Raw genomic sequence first — 22,528 nt, 5'->3', positions numbered from 1 at the left:
GCAGGGGAAGCTTCAGTGGGAAGGCCTGGATTGGCTCAGGGGAAAAGTGGTCTCCGATCCTCTCTGGGGAGAAGCCCCAGGACCGTGTGTTATGAATTTTATATAACTAACTAAATTAGGGGGATGTTTCTAAGGACTCTGGATTGGTGGAGTTAATTGAAGGGGCGCTGGGAGAAAGGGAAACTGAGGCAGAGTGCTGCAATGCCATCTAGGGTGGGGAGGCATATGTCTGGTTACAGTCATCTCACCTTTGTGCTTCCCCAGTTCTGGGTCCAATCAGAGGAAAGTTACAGCAGCCTCCACGCTGCTCTAACTATGCTCAACTGCCCAGGGGGGATCAGCAGCTCAGAATAGCCAGAGCACGCAAGCCACACCCACCTTTCCCAAGTGGTCAATGTCAGGAGCAGCGAGGAGAAGTGGAGAGCCATCGTGCTGGCCCTTTCCAGCTGGGAAATCTCTCTGCACCATGGATATTTTCCATTGACTGGGTCCATGGCTTTAGTTCTCCAGGGCAGTGTAAAGAGACCATGCCATGGCAGAGAATCTAGCCCAGTAGGTGAAGTGAACTTAGGGCTGTTAAAATGTGCTGGACTGACCGAGTTGGAGATCACTCTTTTGCCATAGCACAGCCCAAGATTCTGCCCTTCTCTTGCACTGCAAACCTGACCTAGAGGTGAGGGTTTGTTCAGCCTCCATGCCTATGGGCTAGTCTACAGCGGCAACATTAAAGCGCTGCCCCAGCAGAGCTTTAACGTGGCTTGTGTAGCTGCAGCAGAGTGTGGGGAGAGAGCTCTCCCAGCGCTCTAAAAAAACCCATCGCCAGCTCTGGTGCACTGTCTACACTAGCCCGTCACTTGCTGTGCTCAAGGGGGTGTTTTTTCACACCCCTGAGCGAGAACGTTGCAGCGCTGTAAAGCGCCAGTGTAGCCAAGCTCTATCTAACCCACACACCTCCTGGGTGTGGTGCTCTGTCCCATCTAGTGGCATCGAGCCCACTGAGAGAGAGAGATACTGCTCTACAGCCTTAGCAACCAGCCCATTGGCTTTTAGCTCGTGCTGTAGAGGCTCATGCCCTAGGCTCCAGACGTCCCCGGTTCAATTCTGTCCGCTGCCGACCGGGGTCTGCTGGTATCACACCTACTCAGTCCTTGTCCATCTGCCTCGGCTGCCATACAGGAAGCTCACGTTAGTGATAACTGCATTGGTTTGGGAGGACGCTGAACCGAACTGAATCACTCACCCATTTCACAGTCATCAGACAATACCAATTTATGATCATTCCTGAGCCAGTCTAGATCAGTGAAACCCGGGCATCCCCTTCTATGTCTGATCCTCAGCACCACCGGGCAGATCTAGATGTCATGTTTTGGTAACAGTGGGACTATTAGCAATAGGAACTCAGTCAGCAAATCCAACCATAAGATTGCTCTGGGACACGGTGTAATATAGCACCCCAGCATAATGATGCTCTTGAGTGGGTCAGCTGCAAGGAATGAACCCTGGGCCGCTGTAATTAAAAGCAAGAGTTCCCACTCTGAGCTAAAGGAGCAGCCCTGTTAAGCAAGAGACAGTAACTGACTCATCCAGCAGAGGGGGACAAAGCTATGCTAGTGGAGAGTAAAATAAAATATTTTTAAAAATCTATTTCCCATAAAGTTCAATAAATAAAAGCTCCTGGAGAGAAAATATAAGGTACGGGGAGGAGCGGTGTTTTCTGATCTGAACTGAAAAATACCCAGGGTGTCAGTGAGATGAAGATATAAGAAAGGCTGGGCTAGCTGGCAGAAGCGACCTAGGAGAAGGCTCTTGCATCACTGGTGACTGGATCATGTACCGGGATGGAGAGAGGGCAGATGCTAGCTCAGTGAAGACGGGAAGAGATGGATTTTGCTGTGGAGGTTGCCTGGAGCATGGAGAGCTTTATAAATTGGCAAGGTTTTCAATTTCGGGTCAGTCCCATCTGGATTTTAATCCAACTGCAGCCAAATAATTGCCTATTTTCTGCTGGGGCAGCCCACAGGTCCCTGGGGAGCCCCGGGGCTTAAACCTCCATTAATGAAGAAATGCCTTATTACAGCTCCAAGCTCAGCCATTAGGGAGTCCTCAGGCATGTTCACAAGCTGGGAATGGATTAAGTCCAATCAACACAGAACCAACCTGAAATCCTTGACCAAACTAAGACAGGAACCTTCCTGAAGTTTCTTGGAACCTGATCCAAAGCCCATTGAATTCAACTGGAATCTTTCAACTGACCACAATGGTACTTTGTATCAAGCTCTTAGAGAGTGGAAAACAAGCACTATTTCAGGTTTGTTTAAAGACTGTTTTGCATCCCCTGGTTTTGACTGGCCAGGACACTATAGAGAACACAGTGGGAGGGACCTTTCCCATGTGGGCATTCCTATTAGAATATTTTTGCATGGTATTTTTTTAAATCTCTGTGTCATTTTTTTTTGTTTTGCTTTGTTTATTTTTTTTCGTTTGCTTTGTTTGTTTTTTAAACAAAGAAATTGGAATGGTCAATCTTGTCAATCATATTGATTGACTCTTGTGAAAGTCAGGTATTGGTACACACAGAAAGTAACTGCTCCGTAGATCCATTATACTGTGGTATGTCAATGAGTAATTACTGACACAACAGGCTATAACAGCTCCACTTACCATGTCAATATGATGCTGCCATAACTACTGCCTTCATAGCCTGCTAGCTGCTATGATCACTGGAGATGATATTGTTCCACATCCATTCCAGGGGATGCTACAGGCAGGCATAGGGTGTGTTTGCTACATACTCTTACAAAGCAAAATTTCATGGCCTCTGTGGGGGTAGAAAAGCTGAAAAGAGGCTTCCTACCACCTGAGCTAAAAGCACTCCTTCAGTGCTTAGCAGTAGAGGGCCTCTGACAGATAGTTGAACAGTTCCAGTTCCACTCAGTGGACAGTGGTGGAGTGAGTCTACCAGTTTAAACACCATGCCAAAGTTAAAATAGTGACCTTGACTCTGACTCTGCCTTGCATTATGATACCAGCCCAGCATACAGAGGCAGTCTATGTTGGTGTGACTTCTATCCTCTTCAACCTGTAAGTCACTGTGACATGGTATGCCAGGCTTTCTCTGACCCCTGACATCCCTACCTGAAGGAAGAGTGTCACCTGGAAAAGAGAGGCAGTGAGTTTAGACCACTGAGCACTGCCTAGAGAAGTCACTCAGGGTCTTGGACTGTCAGAACCAACAAGGCTTGGTCCTTCAGTGGCCAGAGGGGCTGACAGGAAGCAGTAGCCAATCAGGGCCCACCAGATGAGATAAGATGCCTTGTCTGCCCCTCCTAGGGAGAGTGCTGGGTGATATTAGAGCAGGAAAAGAGCTCTCAGGTCCTAACCCAAAACACCCAGCCCTGGGACAGGGCCTCACAAAATGACTGGGCCTTCAGTTAAAACATGCAACAAACTCCCTATTTCTGTAGTTTGAAAGCCCAGGTGGCTGGTTTTGTGTTGGCTTTTATGACAGGATGAGCAAGGCGTTCAGTGCATGAGATGGGTTTGATAGCCACTAATAACATGAGATCAATGGCTCACCCTCCCTGGAGATACTGTGCTTATTTCTGGTCACCTCATCCCATCCCAAAAATAGTTTCATAGAATATCAGCATTGGAAGGGACCTCAGGAGATCATCTAGTCCAACCCCTTGCTCAAAGCAGGGCCAATCCCCAGACAGATTTTTGCCCCAGATCCCTAAATGGGCTGCTCAAGGACTGAACTCACAACCCTGGGTTTAGCAGGCCAATGCTCAAACCATTGAGGCATAGAGAGACACGGGTAAAAAACTGAAGGGGCTTCTCTATGAGGAGAGGCTGCTGACCAGCTTGGGATTGGTTAGTTTAAAGAGGAGATGGATAAGGGGAAGGGTATGATACAAAATAACAATGAGGAGATGGAAGGTTTGTATTTTCTCACCCACCCAGCCTGGTGGGATTCCAAATATCTTCCAACTTTTCCAAAGCTCTCAGTGAACAGGCACCCAATTCACTCATGCTGACTGTGCCTCACAACTTTTGTGGTGCCGCAGAGCTCCTTGTTAACCCCTGGCCCCCCTGCATGGTCTTTTGAGGGGGAAGGCTGCTAGACTTCTTCAGCTGAGCATAATGCATCCATGGGCTGCAGACCACAACAGACAAATGCTCTCCAGTATGAGTCACACACATTGCTGGGGAGCTGGGACTAGAACCACAGTCCTCCAGAGCCAAAAACTACACAAGCCTATTACTGATGTAGGTCCCTTAACTGCCCCATGAGCCCAGCCACTAGAGAGCAACATCTCTCCTCCCTACACACCCAGAGCAGCACCTGTTAAAATCCTCTCTCATAAAACCCACCCAGAGCTTTATTAGAGACTGAGTCAGCATCACCCTCCTCCCAAAGGCATTTACTGTCCCTGGTTTGGAGCTAAAACATTGGTGCTGTTGTTCCCTCCTGGGAGTTTATTGCCTGGAATGCTTTCCCCATTTTGCATGCTGTATTACCTACGGCCGCTGGTCTTTAGGGGTGTCCCATACACACTCCCTAGTGAACTACGTACTCTGTGGGTACCTCTGTGAGGGGATAAAAAACCTACAGCTGGCCTGGGACCTTCGGGGAACCTCCACCTTTGCAAGAGGGCCTGGCATAGCTGGGCACTAAAGGAGCCAAAGGCAACACTAAAGTGAGTTTCTAGGATGGCATGAGCTGCTCCTAGCTCTCCCTCTGCCCGTGGACTCCACCCTCCTAAGCTATCTCATGGCCACAACAGAGGCAGGAATCCTGGGGTGATTTCATCCCCCTCCACTCAGCTTCCTGGTTCCCGCAGCACCCGCTGCTCGTAGTACTCTGTCAGCTCCATGCCGTCCTTGGGCGGCACCCAGCACCCCCCACCAGTGACACATTCCTATCTGGCATCCACACCTGCATGACGGCATCCCCATTATCCACTGCCCAGCACAATCACAGCCAGCTCCCCCGTCCACCTGGTAGCCCCCAGCAACCACCTCGCTACCTCCCCAAGTTCTCAATTCCCGCACCGCCTTCCCTTCATTAGCACTTCCTCAGATTCGTCCATTACCGAACTCTATTTCAGTGTATCACATCTAGGACCTGAGGAGTTAAAACAACCCTAGAATTAACCCTGGCAAACTTTGAATTGAAAAATAACTATTCCGTTGTCTCCACCTGAGAGCTGTATTCTGGCTTCCAGCACCATGCGCAGCTCTGGGACACAGCAGCCTGCATCCACCAAACAGCTGCCCTCTCGTGGGACGTGGGGAGACCTTGTGTGAGCTTGTCAAGAAATAGCAAATAATCCAAGCAATAAAAACCCAACAACGGTTGTTTCCGACACACAACTAGTCATCGCTTGGGAGAGAGTGTCTTGGCTTTTGGGAGGAGCTCTGTGCAACAGGTGTCAGAGGAATTGGGGATATTGCCTGGAATGGGACAGTCCTTGTTGGTGTCTCTGGGGAAGAAAAGGTGTAACATTGTAGGGTGCTGTGTTGTATGTAAGAACTGAGGGTAAGAAGGGACGGGGCACTGGGCTGGAACCCAAGAGGGTTGGGTTCCATTCACAGTTATCTAGGGTGCTGATGTCAGCCCATCCTATCTGAACACCTCAAACCTTTATAGCCTTGAGCCTCACAACACACATTAGCCTCACATTACAAATGGGAAATTCCCCAAGTGTTCCAGTTGGGAAACTGAGGCATAGAGCAACTGGATTATTTGCCCAAGGTCACATGGTCAGTGGGATGTTGTGGGGCACAGTAGGGAACATAACCTTTGTCTCCCAAGGCCCAGGTCTGCTTCCTTGCCATGCTCTGCCACTAATTTCCCTTACAATCTTGTGCAGTCATTTAATCTACCTTGTGTCTCATTAATTATCAGTTTGAGGGAGCTAATACTTCCCTACCACCCAGAAGTGTTGTGAAGACAAGGTCTGCTCATGTTGGTGAGGCACTCAGATAATGTGACAGTTACAATGAGTATGACGGGTTCAGTCACAGAGACCCCCTTGGGATGGTCACCTGATGTGCTGAATTTACCTCTGAGCCCATTTTCTCTGCCAGCCTGGGACCCCAGAGCCCTGCCTTGTTGAGCCAGACACGCTAGCCTGCTGCAACACAGACCCAAGTCTTGTCCACTCTCCCAAAGCTGCAGACTTTAACCAAAAACTGCTCAGCAGGTCACCTATCTCCAGCACCCAGATATCCAGTTCCCAATGGGATTCAAACCCCAGATAAATCTGTTTTCATCTGTATAAATTGTATACAGGGTAAACATATATTGTCCACCTTCTATAACACTGATAGAGAGATATGCACAGCTGTTTGCTCCCCCAGGTATTAATCACTTACTCTGGGTTTATCAATAAACAAAAGGGATTTTATCTAGTATAAAAAGTAGGATTTAAGCGGTTCCAAGTAATAACAGACTGAACAAAGTAAGTCACCAAGCAAAGTAAAGCAAAACCACACAAGTCTAACCCTAATTACAGGTAAAATCTCACCCTCAGAGATGTTCCACTAAGTTTCTTTCACAGACTAGACTTCTTCCTAGTCTGGGCACATTCCTTTCCGCTGGTACAGTCCTTGTCAGTTCTAGCAAACATCTTAGATGGAAACTAGTGTTTTTTCTCATGACTGGAATCTCCTTTGTTCTTTTCCATCCCCCTTTTCTACATTTGGCACAAGGCAGGAATCTTTTGTCTCTCTGAGTTCCCACCCCTCTTTCTAAATGGAAAAGTGCCAGGTTTAAAATGGATTCCAGTATCATGTGACATGGTCACATGTCACTGTAAGACTTCATTACCCAGAGGCTGGCTCACAGGTACAAAGGAAGGCTTACAAGTAAACAGAGCCATTTACAACCAATTGTTCTAGTCAGTGGGAGCCATCAAGATGCTAAACAACCATTAATGGCCCCCACTTTGCATAATTACAATAGACCCTCAGAGTTACACTTCATATTTCTAGTTTCAGATGCAAGAGTGATACATTCATACAAATAGGATGATCACACTCAGTAGATTATAAGCTTTGTAATGATACCTTACAAGAGACCTTTTGCATGAAGCATATTCCAGTTACATCATATTCACACTTATAAGCATATTTCCACGAAACATTATGGAGCGCAATGTCCTAATGAGGTCTATGCAGAGAGTTACCGTGGTACCCACAGGAGCCCATTGACTGACTATGCTCCATTCAGTGCCTGCTCCTATTGCTTCTGGAGGGGACCCAAACCAGCCATGCTGTGGTCTGTCAATTCCCACTTACACGGGACCTTTATACCCAGCACAAACAGGGCTGGTGCAAGGATATTTTGCGCCCTAGGCAAAACTTCCACCTTGCCCCCCCCGCCCCCGCCCCCACCCCCACCCCTCCCCCTGGAGCATCACTTATTATAAACTTTCAAAAATGAATACTGCATAATGTGGCATCGTTCATTAGAATTAACACAGATTCGTCTTGAAAATTTATTAATTTAAATATTTAGCCTGCATATTTAATGAAAATAAATGAATAACCTGACAGGGTGTAGGGCTAGCTGGCTTTGGGTAGGGGGTGCAACAGGGGCTGGCTGGAGACGGGGCGTGTGGGGCTGGTTGGAGGCAGGGGAGTGTGGGGCTGGCTGCGGGCAGGGCAGGGGGTGTGGGGCTGGCTGCAGGCAGAGGGTGTGGGGCTGGTTGCAGGCAGGGCAGAGGGTGTGCAGCTGGCTGGAGACAGGGCAGGGGGTGTGGGACTGGCTGCGGGCAGGGCAGGGGGTGCGGCAGGGGCTGACTGGAGGCAGGGCAGGGGGTGTGGGTCTGGCTGTGGACAGGGGGGTGTGGGTCTGGTTAGGGGCAGGGCAGGGGGTACAGCAGGGGCTGGCTGGAAACAGGGGGTGTGGGGCTGGCTGGGGGCAGGGCAGGGGGTGTGGGGTTGGCTGTTGGCAGGGCAGGGGGTGCAGCAGGGGCTGGCTGGAGACAGGAGAGTGTGGGGCTGGCTGGGGTCAGGGCAGGGGGTATGGGGCTGGCTGGAGGCAGGGCAAGGGGTGCGGCAGGGGCTGGCTGGAGACAGGGGAGTGTGGGGCTGGCTGGGGGCAGGGCAGGGGGTGTGGCTGGGGCTGGCTGGAGGCATGGCAAGGGGTGTGGGGCTGGCTGCGGGCAGGGCAATGAGGGGCTGTCTGGGGGTAGGGGGTATGGGGCTGGCTGTGGGCAGGGCAGGGGTTGTGGGGCTGGCTGGGGGCAGGGGGTATGGGGCTGGCTGCAGGTAGGGCAGGGGGTGCAGCAGGGGCTGTCTGTGGGCAGAGGGTTGTGGGGCAGGGTGTGGGGCTGGCTGGAGGCAGGGCAGGGGGGTGCGGCAGGGGCTGGCTGGAGGCATAGCAAGGAGTGTGGGGCTGGCTGCGGGCAGGGTGGTGTGGGGCTGGCTGGAGACAAGGGAGTGTGGGGCTGGCTTTGGGCAGGTGGTGCAGGAGGGACTGGCTGGGGACAGGACAAGGGGTGTGGGGCTGCCTGTGGGCAGGAGGTGTGAGGCTGGCTGTGGGAAGGGCAGGGGGTGTAGGGCTGGCTGTGGGCAGGGGGGATGTGGGGCTGGCTGGGGTCAGGGCAGGGGGTGCGGCAGGGGCTGGCTGGAGGCATGGCAGGGGGTGTCGGGCTGGCTGCGGGCAGGGGTCATAGGACTGGCTGCGGGCAGGGCAGAGGGTGTAGGGCTGGCTGTGGGCAGACGGGTGTGGGGCTGGCTGCAGGCAGGGCAGGGGGTACAGCAGGGGCTGGCTGGGGCAGGGCAAGGGCTGTGGGGCTGGCTGTGAGCAGGAGGTGCAGCAGGGGCTGGCTGTGGGCAGGGGGTGTGGGGTGTGGTGTGGGGCTGGCTGGAGGCAGGGCAGAGGGGTGCTGCAGGGGCTGGCTGGAGACAGGGGGTGTGGGGCTGGCTTTGGACAGGGCAGGAGGTGCAGCAGGGGTTGGCTGGGGGCAAGGGGCTGGCTGTGGGCAGGGGGTGCAGCAGCGGCTGGCTGCGGGCAGGGGGTGTGGGGCGGGGTGTGGGCAGGGCAGGGGGTGCAGCAGGGGCTGGCTGCAGGCAGGGCAGGGGGTGTGAGGCTGGCTGGAGACAGGGCAGGGGCTGTGGGACTGGCTGCAGGCAAGGGGTGTGGGGCTGGCTGGAGACAGGGCAGGGGCTGTGGGGTTGGCTGTGGGCAGGGAGTGCAGCAGGGGCTGGCTGGGGGCAGAACAGGGGGTGTGGGGCTGGCTGGGGGCAGGGCAGGGGGTGCAGCAGGGGCTGGCTGCAGGCAGGACAAGGGTGTGGGGCTGGCCGGGGGGGGGTGCCTCAGGCCTCTGGGGGGAGGACTGGGGGACCCCAGGCCTCCGGGTGGGGCGGGGCTTGCTTGGGGGCAGGGGGGACCACGCCCCAGCACCCCCCTTTGGCGGAGCTGGGGCCGGATCTCTGCACGTCCCCCTCCCGGTGAGCGCAGTCCCGGCCCTGCTGCAGAGCCTGGGGGAGTGGGGGCGGGGCGGGAGGCCTGGGGCAGAGCCAGAGCAGCAGGGAGCAGTGCAGCGCTCCCGGCGGCCCGAGGAGGAATGACATCACTTGGCGGCCAGCCGGAGCTGATCAAAGCCACAGCGCCCTCTCGCACAGCGGAGGGAAGCGGTTACACGTTTAGCCGGCGCCAGGTGAGCATCCCAGACATTTTGGGCACCGCTTTTTGGCGCCCTCAAATCTTGGTGCCCTACGTGGCCACCTAGTTTGCCTTGTGGTTGCACCGGCCCTGCACACAAACTATACACATGGAGCCCCACTGAAATGCAGCCACCTCTGGAGTGGAGGGTCACAACCAACTAGTACATGGCAATCAGTGGGAAAGGTTGGATGGGGCTCAATGATGCTCTTTTGAAATGTGCTGTGGGATCTTTTGTATCCAAGCAGCCACAGGTTAGATATAAGGCGCAATTTAAAGGGCTTTAATACACTAAGTCTGCCTTGGCGGGATGAATCACCAGGGTGGGGATTTGAACACGTGCGGTGTAGATTTCAGTTCGTTACTGGGTCATTTTAGAAGGAGAAAGGAAAGAAAGCTTGTGGCCTGATCCAAAGCCCAGTGACCAAGTGCGGAACCCCTCAGTAAATGTAAAGCAGAGGCTGCTGGGGGCAAAGGAAGATACATGGGGTGGGGGCAGACCAGGAAGCCACAAGAGGGTGCTGGAGACAATGGGCATGTCTATACTGCAGACTAAGTCCAGGCTCTGACTCAGGTTTGAGCCCACAGCCCTCCTTCCGTCCACACACAAATCAGTCTGAGTCAGGACAGCAAGCACTCTGGACTCGCATACTATGACCCTGCTAGCAGGGTGGATCAGAGCCCAAGTACCACTGGGACTCGGGCCCAAGCCCTGTCATTTGTGGACGCAGCTCAAGCCATAGACGCAAGTCAGAAGGGCTGTGTAATGTAGTATGGACACATCAGCCAGGCCCTGAGACCAGGTCCAGCAATTGTAAACCCAGGTTTACAATACAGTGTGGATGTGCCCAATAAGAACCAAGAGCTTAGGTAGATTTACAGGGCTGTAGGGGAAGCAGGAGGGAATTGGTGCCAGGACAGAGCTGGAGAGTGTTGTCTAAAGGCCAGGTAATGGTTCTGCCTTGCACCAGGGCACAAAGGGGGGAGGTGGTCACAACTGCAATTTCCTAAGTGGGGATGCAGCCAGGGCTTTGGAGCTGTGCTCCGGTTCTGCTCCAGCTCCAGGCAAAAACCTGCTGCTCCATGCTCCGCTCCAAAGCACTGGATGCAGCTTCCTGCTAGTGCGCCTCTGTGCACGGGATGGGGAGCTGTGCCCCTGCACTGGCCAGCAGAGCTGGCTGGACATGGAGGGGAAAGGGTCCCGGTGGGGTGAAGTGTCACCATGGCATGTCCTAGCCCCAGCTGAGGTAAAGAAACCGGAGCAGTACTAGGGGTAGGGGCAGCTAGAAGCCATGGTGCTTTACATGCTCCGGAGCAGACTCTGCCCCAGCAGGCAGCACCCCGCTAGCCAGAGGTGTTTTCTGTCGGGGTACTCACAATCCGCTGCTCTGTTTGGGACGGGATGCTAGGCATGGTTCCCAGCATCTTTCCCATTGTCCCATGCACCCAGGTATGCCTCCTCCTAGCACCTTCTCATCCCCACCCAGGTCCATGTCACCCTGGCCAACTGCCTCTCCTCCCTCTGACCCACCCTTCCCAGGCACCTTCCTTCTTACCCAGCCTACATTTAACCTTCTTCACAGCCAAGCCTCTCTGCTCCCCTCACCATCCCTGTCTTCAGGGGAGGGGGGGCAATGACCCTTGTTCCTCTTCTCCATCCTCCCGGTCTGCTGGGGGAGGGATCAGAGGGGTCCTTCCCTCACCAGCCCTCTGTGGGGCGGTGCCCCCCATGAGAACCACAGAGTTGGGCATCTGGGGCCTGTAGCTCAGTGTGATGGCTGGAGAAGGCTTTGCTGTGGGAAGCGGAGAATAATACTGAATGTTCTGGGGGTGGGGAAGGGGTGGCCTTTACCTGTCAACCCTCTGAAAGGCCCAGTAAGACTATGTGGCATCCCCTCTACCCCTTTCCCTTCCTGCTCCTATCAGAGGGAAGAGTGAAGGCCCCTGCTGGAAGTCAAGGGTGACCAGTGGGGTGGGAGGGCTGTAGGGCGAGGGGCAGTGACATGGGCAGAGGGAGGGAGAGCTGGTTTGATGTGGGGGCCAGGAGAGAGAACCACCAGGAAGAGGCACCTTATGGATTTTGTTTCCCCTCACCCTTGCTCCCCTTACTCTGATCTGGATCCGGAAAAGGCTCCCTCAGGACTTTGGATCTGAATCATGAGTGGGCCGTGCAGATCCGGTGCAGCAACTCCCCCTCTCACACAGCCCCTCTCACGGGGGAGTTTGGATTCTCAGGTCTGACTCATTTGCTGTGTGAACTGTCAACCTAGAGATGGAACAATCCCATGCCCCCTTCCCAGTCGCCCCTCCCCACGCTGTCCAATTTACACTGAAAATGAAAGCAAACCAGCCACTGCAGTGTGGTACGAGGAGACCATCTTTGCCTGTTTACACGGAAGAGCCCTCCAGAACCACCCACACGCTGTGAAGTCAGCACATACTCTGGATTCCCCCACGCAATTCTGTTCAGCAAAAGCAATCAGGCATCTCTGTCTCCCCACCCACTCGCCCCCTCTCCCATTATCCCAGCGAGGACTGGTCGCTTGCCTGCACTGTACCTGTTTGGTGGAATAAAGACGGGCCCTCCATCACCAGAGCTGTCGATCCAGCACATCTTTCGCTGGCACAAAATTGACTTAGGGAAACAAAAACACCACCCTGTGATGAGAGGCTTTAAATGCACATTCATAGCCCGTTTCTATGACACCGGGGTTCTACTTCTCAGAAGGTGTTCAGTGTCAATCATGATTGCGCTGCTGGAGAAAACTGCCCAAGTCTCTATGGAAACGAGACATAGGTTATTACAGAGCCTGTTGGGCTGCTGTCTGCAGAGATTCCCATCCTGAACGTTCACATTCATATACGATATTAATATTGCCTTTGCTATAAAAAGGGCATTAGATTCTCCCTGGATCTGGGCAACACTCCCTCCTCCCCTCACATCTTAATGAAGAAATGATGCTCTGAGCAGGAGTTTCACTTATTCACCTCCTTTTGGTAGTTATTAAACACGATTTAATGATTGATGCAAGATGGAAATGCAGCTGGTGGCTTTCCCATGGTACAGACATTATAGGAATAAAAGGGTTTTGCAACTGCAAAGCAACCGGGCCAACCTTTGCAAAGAGGATTAGTGGTTTCGAGCACGTCCTTTTCTGGGGTGTCCAGCTTGAAAGGGGTGAAAGCTGGAGGCACCCCATATGATCAGAGGCTTTTGAAAATCTTCCCCGACAGCTTTGATTTTGTCAGCGGGGTCTGGTGAGGAAGCAAAGTTATTCTGTGGGCAGGTTGCTTCCCTTTCCTTCTGTGGCTCTGGGTGCTGAGCTAGAAGTCACTCATCTCTGGGCACCACCCTTCATAGCGACTGGCTCACGGAAGCTTGATAGCATAGAGACAAATAACAAGCAAAGGGAGGGAGAAATTCAAATGCACTCTCAATGCGTGGAAGAAAAGAGACTTTTTCAGCTGGTGTGTGAAGTGGAGCTGGGGAGTCTACAGGCTTGAAAGATACCAAGAGGTTGTTGCAGGTGCAGAGGAGAAGGCTCTCTCGCTCCGGCGCCAATGAGTGTGTGGGAAGTGGGGAGAGATGAGGACAGTCCCAGATGAGGGACAGGATTTTGGAGAGAGAATGGGGATATAGACAAAGCCTAAGTGGTAGGAAAGACAAGTGCGTGGAGGGTTTGCCAGACATGGAGGGCATATTGAAACAAATGAATCTGTGTATTGAGTGGGGGTGGCGGTGGGGGATATGGATTTCTGAAGGCTCTGTATTTGTTTTATGAAGATGCCTGATGTTTTCTCCCATGTCTCAAAACTTCTCTCACTACCAAAGGTTGATCACAACTCCTGAGATACCAACTAACTATCTCACCCCACTACTGTACTCTAATGAGCTGGCAGCAGTGCTCTTGGTGCATTGTGTGTCATATGGCCAATACTGCCACCAGCTAGAGGAGATTTTCCTGGAGCTCAGCTTAGTAGCCAGTGCTATTAGAACAAGAGGGTCTGAGTTCTGTCCCTGCAAACCCCTCTGCCATGCTAACCAGCATCCTTCTGGGTAGTGTCAAGCTCAGAGACCGAACTGCTCGCTGGCTAGAGCTGGTCTTACTAGGGTGAAGGTCAGGGTGGAGGCCCATCGGTGGGGTAACCTATGGGAAGCTTGTATTGCTGCTGCCGACGCTGCACCTGCTCTGTGCATAAGTCAAGGACCTTGATCTCTGGGGCTGTCAGCTTGAGCCCTTACTCCAGCCCCAAAGCAGATTTCTCATTCGCTGGAGTTTGAATGAAGAAATTGCATGCCAGCTGGATGGTTTCTAGTAGAGGTGAGCTTGAGGATTCACTGAAAAGCAACTCTGACCCCCAGAGCGCTGACAGCAAAATGTAGGGCAGCTAATTCCTCAATCAGGGCACCACAGGGAGTGAAAGGCACCTGAATGGGATGGGGAGTTAATCAGATCCAAGTGCTTCCATAGTTTCTGTTGCTAGGGAGATTGCTTCCTTGGTATGGCAAGATGAGAATGTCTATACCTTTGACTTCTCAGGAATTAGGTTCTCAGGCCACATAAGAAAGAAAGAGAGAGAGAAAATAAACCCAAGATCTAAGATCTTTTTAAAAAAATCTTTCCCATAACTGGCAAAAAGAGGCCCAAGTTTATTTCTAAGGGTAGAATGCTGAATCTTTAACCTCTAAAAAGTCAATTTGCCTTCTGATGGAGACATGGGGAGTGGGAAAATAACTGCTTCTCAATGTCCTATTAGCATGGGTCTAATACCAACATGTGATACAGCTATCGCAGTGATACTCCCACTTCAATGATTCAGGAGCCAAATTAGAGATCAGCATTACCCCCAAAGAGCCACAGTAGTGTGAATTCATTGTTTCATTTACTACAGTACTGTAGAGTCATATTTAAACAGTACAACAGGGGAAATATTTAGTGTATATATATATATATATATTATTCTCACAGCAAAATGACTGATCAAGTATTAATATTTTATCAACTACAATTGGTTAATAACATAGGAAAAGTATCCTGACTGGTTAATAAATTAGATTGGTTAATAATGAAATCACACCGTGTTTTAATATCATGTGTTGCAGAGAGCCGCCGGTGACACACTAACAAGCCACTGGTGGCTCACGCCTCAGTCTGAGCATCAGTGATCCAGGCTGGCACCGCAGAGTTACAACCACCTTGGAATGGAGGTTGTTCGGAATGCTGAACAAAACATTTTGAGTTCTTTGGTTGTTCTTTCAAAGTTTACAACTCAGCCTGAAACTTTACCCTGCAGAAGAAAAATGCTTCTTAATTTAAATGAAACAACCACAGAAACAGTTTCCTTCGCTTGTCAAATCTTTTTTTTTTAAACTTTCCCTTTTTTTAAGTAGTTTACACTTAACACAGCACTGTATTGTATTTGTGCTTTTTTTATTTTCTTGTCTCTGCTGTTGTGTGACTGCATACTTCCAGTAGTTCCAAAGGAGATATATGGTTGACCAGTCAGTTCCTAACTCTGGTGTTTGTAATTCTGAGGTCCTACTGTATAGCATGGGATTAGAATCCTCTGTCTAGCCGCTGAATGGGTGTGTCACAGGCAGTGGGATGCAAGCTTCATCTACTGACCTGCCAATGGGCTTCAACCCTCATCTTCAGCAACACGCTCCAGGTTTGAAAAGGGAAACAGGTTCCATGCACATTGAGCTTCCGATCTGAAGCCCATTGACGTCACTGGAAAGACTCCCACTGAATTCAGCAGGCTCTGGGTCAGGCCTCTCGTCCTTGGCTTTTCTGCTGAGGCTTTTCTGCTGGCAGCTCAGTCCTTCGGTGGCTTTGTGGTGCGCACACCCGTGTCTAAAAGAGGACTGGCGCCAAGCCAGCCCATTCACATAGGCCTCCACTGGGCCTCTGCCATAGATGCTGGATGTTTCTTATGCCGACAGTTTGGAAGAGGCAGGATGGCATTTGCAGGGATGTTGGCTGGTCATTCAGACCCCAAATGTAGCTTCTCTTCAATAACCAACTTTAGAGAACCAGATATTGACACAAACCCTCTCATGATTTTCTTCTAAGAATTCCAGTGAAAACAGGTTGGTGTTGTTTGGGGCTGCTGTTGTGAACAGGGGGGTGGAGGGTGATTTAAACATTTCCCTGCAGCGATGGAAACCTATCCACAGCAGCTCTAAGAACAAGCAACAGCGTGAGAGAACCTGGAGGTGGGACTGACTCGCAGATCATGGCCCACACTATGAGCCGGACCCAAAGCCCATCAAAGGCAAGGGGATTCTTTCGAGGCTTCGGCTCAGGTCTGGGGGTGGGATACATAGACTGACAAAGAAGGGGTTAATGAGAGCCTGGGGACTCAAACTGCTACACCTGGGATAGTTGTCATGCCTGGACGTGCAGTCACAGGTGCCAACTTGCTGATTTCCCTGGAGAAGCTTGACACCGACAAGAACCCAGGCCCTGCCCCCACTCCACCCCTTCCCCCAAGGCCCCACCCCCACCCCATCTCTTCCTGCCCTTGCTGTTCCCCCACCCCACCTCTTCCTGTCCTGTTCTGCCCTCTCCCCCAAGGGCCCAACCCTTGCTCCGCCTCCTACTGCCCCCACTCCTCCGCCTCCCCCCAGCACCTCCTGCCCGTCTTGGGACAGCTGATCCACAGTGGGCAGGAGGAACTGGAGGGGAGGAGAGGAACTGATTGGTGGGGCCCACTAGAGGGTGCTGAGCACCCACTCTTTTTTTTCCATGGGTGCTCCCGCCCCGGAGCAGGAGACCAGTGGTCCATTGTTAAACAGTGACAGGTTTCTGGTTCCCTTCCCTACTCCCTGGGGCCAGACGGAGCTTGCTAAAGCCACCAAGGAAGAAGAGACTGCACCAGTTCCATGCAGCTAATGACTGGGAAGATCTGAGTGTGTCCCTGGGAGAGGGTGAAGGGAAGATAGCGGGCTGCAGGCAGCCCTTCCCGAGGAGTATTCCCCCACTTGGGAAACACACAAGAACTTAACATCAAGGGAATGGATTTCCCCTTGCAGCTGAACAGAACAGCTGTCTCAGAGGAAGGAGCCCTGCAGGGGCAGCACCTTTGGGTCTGTCTAGACAGGGCATCTTCCAGTAGTAGGCGCCAAAGCAGCACCAATCACCGCAGGTGACTTCATCCAAAGGCTATTGACATTGGTGGGAAATGAGACCAGGGATTCTCTATTGAGTTTGCCGAGGGTGACCAGATAGTAAGTGTGAAAAATCGGCATGGGGGCAGGGGGTAATTGGCACCTATGTAAGAAATAGCTCCAAATATCAGGACTGTCCCTATAAAATCAGGACATCTGGTCACCCTAAGTTTGCCTCATGCTTAAAACACATTGCAAACTTGTACTGATGGGGGAAGGTGCTGGATAGGCATCTCTGGGCTCTAAACTCCAGCACGTACCCACGGCACAGACAACAGCATGTACCTCTCCCTAGCATCGAATGGGATCAAGGGTACTAGATGGGGAAATAAATTGGGCACCTTTATTCCCAGCTCTGCCACTGACTGATGGGGTGGCATTGGGCAAATCATCACTTCACGGCTCTGTGCCTCCATTTCCCTTTTCTGTCTTGTCTATTGTGACTGATAATTAGGGCGAGTACTAACTATGTGTTTGCACAGCACCTAGCACAATGGGATCCAGATCTTGTTTGGGGCCACTGGGTAGTAATGCTAATAACAACAGTACCATCCCAGTCCTTAATTGGCTGGACCAACCTAAAGGATAGAGGACCGTTGAGTCTCCAAGGCCCATTCAGTCTATGGCAGTGCTCCACAGACTGTGGGGCGTGGATGGGAGACGGGGAAGGAGCCCTGCTTTGCCTCCAACTTCACTATGGCCCTGCCTCCAGCTCTGCTCCGGCCCCACCCATGGCACCTGTGATGCAGTAGGGACTGTCTGTGTGGGGAGTGGGAGAGCAGGGGAGGACTTTAGGAGATGGACGATGCCAGAGCCTGTAACCTGAGCTAGGTAAGGGAGGGGAAAGGTCAACACCTTTGCCCGGGAAGGGGACAAAGGAAGGGAGTGGCAGGAGGGAAGCAGTTGGAGTTTGGGCTTGGGGCTGTGTGGGTGGAATTCAGGGTATCCTAGCTAGGATCCAAGCACCCTGAAAGCCCAGAAGGACTCGGTGGAGGGGTCCTGACTGTGCCTGCAAGCTCTGCTGTAACCTGTGTTCCTGTTGTCCAATAAACCTTCTGTTTTACTGACTGGCTGAGAGTCACTGTGGGTCCCAGGAAGAGGGGTGCAGGGCCCGGACTCCCCCACACTCCGTGACAACTGGTGGCAGCGGTGGGATATACTGCACCCCGTGGACGGCGCTTCCTGCAGTAAGTGACTGGGGAGCAGTAAAACGAAGGGGTGGTTAACCCCTGGGAGTGTGTGCCCAGTGAGAAGGACTTTGCAGTAACAGGGTCCCCGGGGATTGCAGCGAGCGGGTCCCAGGGGCGGAGGAGTCTGCAGCTCGACCCTGGCAGAGAGGTGGTGACCTCAAGAGGGCTGGTGCACTAGGGGTCCCCCTGGAAACCGTGGGGAGCGGCGAGCACCCCGGCCTGTGAGTGGCCAGCAGGAAGATGTATGCCAAGCGGCGCAAGTGTGACCTGGTGGAGCTGTGCAAGCAGAGGGGGCTGCACCCAGGGAGACGCACCAAGGACCAGCTGATTGCCCAGCTGGAGGAGGGAGACCGCATGAATAGAACGGAGCCCTGTCGCTGAGGAAGCAGCCGAGCAGATGCAGCGCAGGCACCAGTGTCTGTCCCCGCTGGGAGTGGTCAGCCGGCGGACGAGGGCTTCCCGAGACCCCCCCTTCCTAGGCGTAGAGGAAGGGCGGGGAGGAGCCCAGTGTATACCGAGGGCACCGTGACACCCCCGGCCAGCAGGGGATCTGCCCGGCGAAGCTCACCCCCCAGCAGGGGATCCTCCCGGCAACGCTCGGCATCCGTGGAGCGGATGCGGCTGGAATATGAAAGGGAGCTGAGACGGGAGGAGCTCGAGTTAAAGAGGCGAGAGCTGGAGGAGAAGGCGAAACAGCGTGAACATGAGGAGAACCAGCGCCAGCCGTGAGCAGGAGGAGAAGGAGAACCAGCGTAAACATGAGGCGGGAGGAGAAGGAGAACACAGCGTAAACATGAGCTGGACCTGGCCCAGCTGAGGAGCAGTGAGGCCCCAGCTGCGGTGAGTTGAGGGGGGACCCAAGCCTACAAAGAGCTTTGATAAGCACTTGCTGCCCCGGCGTAAGGAGGGGGAGGACATAGATACCTTCCTGACGGCCTTTGAGAATGCCTGCGAGCTGCACAGGGTTGATCCTGCAGACAGGATCGCAGTTCTCACCCCCTTACTGGACTCCACAAGCCGTGAGGTGTACAGCCGACTGAAAGGGGCGGAGGCAGGGGACTACGAACTGTTTCAAACAGGCCCTGCTCCGCGAGTTTGGGCTGACTCCTGAGATGTACCGGAAAAAGTTCCGGAGCCAGCGTAAAACCCGTGAGGTTACATACCTACAACTGGTCAACCGGGACGCAGGGGTATGCCCGCAAGTGGGACAGCTGGGGCCCAAACTAAAGAGGACCTGCTTGACCTATTCATACTGGAGCACCTGTACGAGCAGTGCCCGTCCGACCTGAGGCTGTGGTTGATGGACCAAGAAGCCGGAGAACCCGCAGCATGCAGGCCAGCTGGCCGACCAATTTGTTGGACAGTCGGGCAGGGGATGGCAGGGAGGAGTCTCGAAGGAGCAGGCCTGCCTCAACGCAGAGAGAGGAGTCAACATGGGACCTCCCAAAGGGGGCCTATGGAGAACCCCCCAAAAGGGGAACATCCAGCGGCAGGTCCCTCCGACCCACTCAAGGGGACCCACGAGATATGGGCTGCTATCGCTGTGGCCAACGAGGTCACATACGGGCCCAGTGCCCCAGCTCAGGGACAGACCAAGCAGACCCAACCCGCAGAGGGTGGACTGGGTAAAAACCCAATCGGAGGAGGGGCTACATTCCCAGGAAAGGGGGTTGGCAACATACCACCTATGGATGCTCCCAGTTTCCGGTTTTTGTTTTACCGGTGGGCGCGGGGCTGCCCCTCCGGGAAAGAGTGCATTGTTTCCCTGGAAGTGGATGGGAGGAAGGTTCAACTGGGTACTGGGACACGGGCGCAGAGGTGACGCTGGCCCGGCCCGAGGTGGTGGCCTCAGATCGGATGGTGCCCGACACCTACCTGACCTGATGGGCGTGGGCGGGACCCCATTCAAGGTACCCGTGGCAAGGGTACACCTGAAATGGGGGGGCCAAGGAGGGCCCAAGGATGTGGGGTACACCAATATTGGCCCACTGACGTGTTAATGGGAGGGGACCTTGAGGACTGGCCTACTAACACCCAGAAGTGCCCTGGTCGTGACCTCGTAGTCAGAGTCGGCAAATGGCACTGCAACCCCGAAAACGGGGAAGGTACTCGACCTGAGGTGCAGGACCCTAACTCAGGGAGCGGGGAACGCCAGGGCACGGTGCAGAGAGGCTGCGGCCTCAGACCCCCACCAGCAAGAGAGAGCCGGTCCCCATTCCTGTCCCAGCTGCTGAGTTCCAGGCCGAGTTGCAGAAAGATCCCTCCTTGCGGAAGCACAGGGACCGGGCTGACCTTAGTGCGGTACAGACCATGAGGAGAGGTTGCAAGGAGAGGTTCTGTGGGAGAAGGGGTTCCTGTACCGAGAATGGGCTCCCCCCAGGGGAAGTAGGAGTCATGGGGGATCAGGAGGCAGTGGTGGTTCCCCAGAAGTTCCGTCACAAGCTGTTGTACCTGGCTCCCCATGACATCCCTCTCGCAGGGCACCAGGGAATCCGGCGCACCAGGCAGAGGCTGCTACAGAAACTTTTACTGGCCGGGGGTCTTTACCCATGTCCGACAGTACTGCCAATCCTGTGATCCCTGCCAGAGGGTGGGAAGGCCCGGGACAAGGGGAAAGCAGCTTTGAGGCCTTCACCATCATAGAAGAACCTTTCCAGAAGGTGGCCATGGACCATAGTGGGACCTCTCAGCAAGACGACCCGGTCAGGGAAAGAAATACATCCTGGTGGTGGTGGATTTGCCACTCGCCTACCCCCGAGGCGGTGGCCTTGTCCTCTATCGAAGCAGACACAGTGGCAGATGCGCTGCTGACAATTTTCAAGCCGGGTGGGGTTCCCAAGGAGGTCTTAACGGACCAGGGGTCCAACTTCATGTCGGCCCTGCTCCCGGTCCTTATGGCAGAAATGTGGGGTCCAGCACACTGGGCCTCAGCGTATCACCCCCAGTCCAACGGGCTGGTAGAAAGGTTCAACGGGACGCTGAAGATGATGCTAAAAACATTTATGAACCAGCACTCCGCAAGATTGGGACAAGTACTACCTCACCTGCTGTTTGCGTACAGGAGGTACCCCCAGGAATCTACTGGGTTTTCACCTTTCGAACTGTTGTATGGAAGGCGGGCTGGGAGGGGCCCCTAGACCTGATGAGGGACGAATGGGAGGGGAAGGCATCTCCCGAGGGAGAGTCAGTGGTGGAGTATGTCCTGACCTTCCGGGAAAGAACTGCCGAGCTCATGGGCCTGGCCAGGGAGAATCTGGCCCGAGCCCAGAGGAGGCAGAAGTCTGGTATGACCGCCAACAGCCCGAGCCCGTGCCTTCGCCACCGGGGATCAGGTGATGGTTCTCATCCCCCGTGAGGAGAAACAAAACTACCAGGCCGCCTGGGAAGGGCCCCTTCAAGGTTATCAAGCAACTGAATTGAGGTAAACTATGTGGTGGAGCTGTCAAAACCGGGCACATCACCGTCGGGTGTACCATGTGAAACATGATGAAACCATACTATGACAGGGGGAATGTGTGTTGGCTGTGTGTGGACATTGGGAGGGGCAGGGAGATGACCCCTTAGTGGATCTATTCCCTGGGACAAAACTGGTTCCCCCCTGGAGGCGATTCCCCTCTCTGATCAGCTGACCCCGGGCCAGCACGCTGAGATCAGAGGGGTGCTGCATCTGTACAGACAGCTGTTTTCCAACCAGCCTGACGCACTAATTTGACTGTCACCGGGTGGAGACCGGGTCACACCCCCCTATAAGATGCTCCCCTTTTCGGGTCACTGGTAAAACTGCCCAGGATCTTGAAAGAGAGGTCAGGGACATGCTGGCTTTGGGGGTGATCCAGCCGTCTTCCAGCCCTTGGGCCTCGCCAGTAGTGCTGGTTCCCAAGAAGGATGGGTCAATCCGGTTCTGTGTGGACTATCGAAAGCTCAATGCCAATCACCGTATCTGATGCCTACCCTATGCCCAGGCCTGACGAGCTCCTAGACAAGCTGGGAGGTGCACGGTACCTCACCACCTATGGATCTTACCAAAGGCTACTGGCAAGTGCCGCTGGACGCAGATGCCAGGCTGAAATCGGCCTTTATCAACCCTCTGGGGCTCTATGAGTTTTTGACCCTGCCCTCGGCCTCAAGGGAGCGCCGGCCACCTTCAGCGCTGGTGGATCAGCCTACTGAGGGGGATGGAGAGTTTTGCCGTAGGCGTATATTGACGACATCTGCGTCTTCAGCCAGACCTGGGAGGACCACGTGTCCCAGGTTAACAAGTCCTGGACCGACTCCGAAAGGCTGGGTTAACAGTAAAGGCCTGAGAAGTGCAAGGTGGGGATGGCTGAAGTATCTTACCTGGGCCATCGGGGTGGGGAGCGGCTGCCTGAAGCCGGAACCAGCCAAGGTGGAGGTGATCAGAGACTGGCCTGCTGCCCCCAAACCAAAAAGCAGGTCCAGGCCTTATTGGGGATGGCGGGGTACTATCGAAGGTTCGTGCCCACTTCA

At 53.7% G+C, this 22,528-nt stretch overlaps 1 protein-coding gene across 1 annotated transcript in view; it reads left to right on the top strand.

Moving 5' to 3' along the window:
- Positions 1 to 22,528, top strand: part of LOC127045386 (lymphocyte antigen 6E-like) — an 810,322-nt gene that overhangs the window by 692,611 nt on the left and 95,183 nt on the right. The window lies entirely within an intron of this gene.

The sequence above is a fragment of the Gopherus flavomarginatus genome, chromosome 2 (genome assembly GCF_025201925.1).
Source record: "Gopherus flavomarginatus isolate rGopFla2 chromosome 2, rGopFla2.mat.asm, whole genome shotgun sequence".
NCBI lineage: Eukaryota > Metazoa > Chordata > Testudines > Testudinidae > Gopherus > Gopherus flavomarginatus.
The sequence above is the reverse complement of the archived record's forward strand: the minus strand, read 5'-3'. Positions and strand labels throughout refer to the sequence as shown.